This window comes from Physcomitrium patens, chromosome 6 (genome assembly GCF_059467195.1).
Source record: "Physcomitrium patens ecotype Gransden chromosome 6, ASM5946719v1, whole genome shotgun sequence".
In the NCBI taxonomy this organism is placed as follows: Eukaryota; Viridiplantae; Streptophyta; class Bryopsida; order Funariales; family Funariaceae; genus Physcomitrium; species Physcomitrium patens.
This window is the reverse complement of record NC_143415.1, coordinates 265,001-267,500: the sequence shown is the minus strand read 5'-3', so window position 1 is coordinate 267,500 and position 2,500 is coordinate 265,001.

The window sequence follows — 2,500 nt, the reverse complement described above, 5'->3', positions numbered from 1 at the left end:
GAGATTAAAATTTCAGAGTCTAGGTTGTATGATTAAAAGAACAAAGTATGAGTTGAGGGGTTAGGGGTTAGGGGTTAGGGTTTAGGGTTTAGGGTTTTAGGGTTTGCATGGGGTATATAAACCTAGATTCTAGGATTCACATAGATTATATAAAGGGTTTAGAAAGTTGGGCTTGGAGTATGTAAAGAGAAGATAGATTTAAGAATTCACACAAACAAAAATAAATTGGATGTGGAGTGTGAAGGATGAAGAATTGAAGACATTAAGTTTCAGTGGTGATGGATTAGTTAGTGGGCAATGATTACCTGTACGATGCATTAGTTAGCAAGTCATTAACATATTTGTACAACCAATTGATTGCACACACACAAATTTATCTCCAAAGTGACATGTAAACGATTTAGTGGATTTTTGACATGACATGGACTACCACGTGGCAGCCACATCAGCAAGGTAACACGTGGCACTTGAAAAAATCAATTTAGTATTCTTCTGCCTTTTATTTTTCTACCTTATTCCAGTTAATTAAATTACTTTAATATTTTTAATTCACCAATTTATTTTTATTTTTATTTATATTTCTGTCTAGGCGCAAGACTGGGCGGCCAGCAAGGAGTCGAGACAGGGAGTTAATTTTAAAATTGATTTTTAAAAAATGATTTATTTATTTATTTCCACCTATGCGGAAGACTGGGCGGCCAACGAGGAGTCGAGACAGCCAGGAGTCGGGACTTGGGCAAGGGAGCGGGACAAGAGGTCGGGACTCGCGGCGGGACAAGGAAGAGGAGGAGGAAGTCCGGGACTCGCGACGGGACTGGGACTCGCGCCGGGACTAGGGAGTCGCGGCGGGACAAGGAAGAGGAGGAGGAAGTCCGGGACTCGCGACGGGACTGGGACTCGCGCCGGGACTAGGGAGTCGCGGCGGGACAAGGAAGAGGAGGAGGAAGTCCGGGACTCGCGACGGGACTGGGACTCGCGCCGGGACTAGGGAGTCGCGGCGGGACAAGGAAGAGGAGGAGGAAGTCCGGGACTCGCGACGGGACTGGGACTCGCGCCGGGACTAGGGAGTCGCGGCGGGACAAGGAAGAGGAGGAGGAAGTCCGGGACTCGCGACGGACTCTCGCGCCGGGACTAGGGAGTCGCGGCGGGACAAGGAAGAGGAGGAGGAAGTCCGGGACTCGCGCACGGGACTAGGGAGTCGCGGCGGGACAAGGAAGAGGAGGAGGAAGTCCGGGACTCGCCACGGGACTAGGGAGTCGCGGCGGGACAAGGAAGAGAAGGAGGAAGTCCGGGACTCGCGACGGGACTGGGACTCGCGGCGGACAAGGAAGAGAAGGAGGAGGTCCGGGACTCGCGCCGGGACTAGGAAGAGGGGGAGGAGGTCCGGGACTCGCGACGGGACTAGGAAGTGGGGGAGGAGGTCCGGGACTCGCGCCGGGACTAGGGAAGAGGAGGAGGAGGAGGAAGGCCGGGACTGGGACTCGCGGCGGGAGTAGGTAGTGGGGAGGAGGTCCGGGACTCGCAGCGGGACAAGGAGGAAGGCGGGGAGGAGGGCCGGGACCAGGAGTCGCGGCGGGGATAGCAGGCAGGACAGGGAGGGTGGGTGGTCTTCCACAAAAAAAAGTGTGTCTCGGAACTTCCTTAGTGCAGTAGGACGGGGGGGCCTGCCGAATCCCACAGAGAGTACTATGTGGGGAAGGGTTCCTCTGAAGCGTCTCGGGAAAAGTCGTGAGGGGGTGACGGTTGCTCGGTGCCTACGGGTCCCGACTGCTCGCTGCCTTCTTTGAGCCCAGTACCGACGTTCGCAGGGGGATACCTGGATACTACTGGGGTTACCTGGATACTTCTGGCGTGTTACCTTGGATCAGTGAGGAGTGGGGGTTAGTTTCCCGGCGACGCGACCCTCTGAGGAGGTCCCGCGGAGGGTCGCCGAGTATTATATGGTGAGCTGGCTGTCAAGGATTGTGAGTCCCGCTGCCAAAATTTTTTTTGGTGCGCGGGCGACTGGAAAAAGAGGGTTGGTCTTGTGCCGATACGCGTAACGTCGCAGCGAGTCCCAAGAGCTAGTAACCATTTTTGGCGGGGGGCGATGGCCTCGGTATTGTCAAGCCATTCTCTCATTCATTTGGGAGGGTGGGGAGAAGTGTTTGCCGAGGCCGTTCAAGCTCCGCCTGGTCGACCACCACTGTGACCGCCACCGCGCTCGATCTCTATTGCAAGCTCAGGTGAAATTCCTGATAAACTTGGAGGGGGTGTGGGACGCGTTCGCAGTGTGGGCCGAGGAGTCATAACATCCCAGGTCGGAATGTGAAAATGGAACTTCGAAACCGGTGAGAGTTCTCTCGTCGGCTAGGGGTTTCACAAAAGTAACATTTCTATAAATTTCTATCCGACCCCTCCATTAATTTGGAGGGGCGATGGGCCCCAGGATTGGACATACTTCTTGCTGATTTGTCTTTTGAGGAAAATCCTTCGCGGTGATGGTTACTTTTTCATTTTT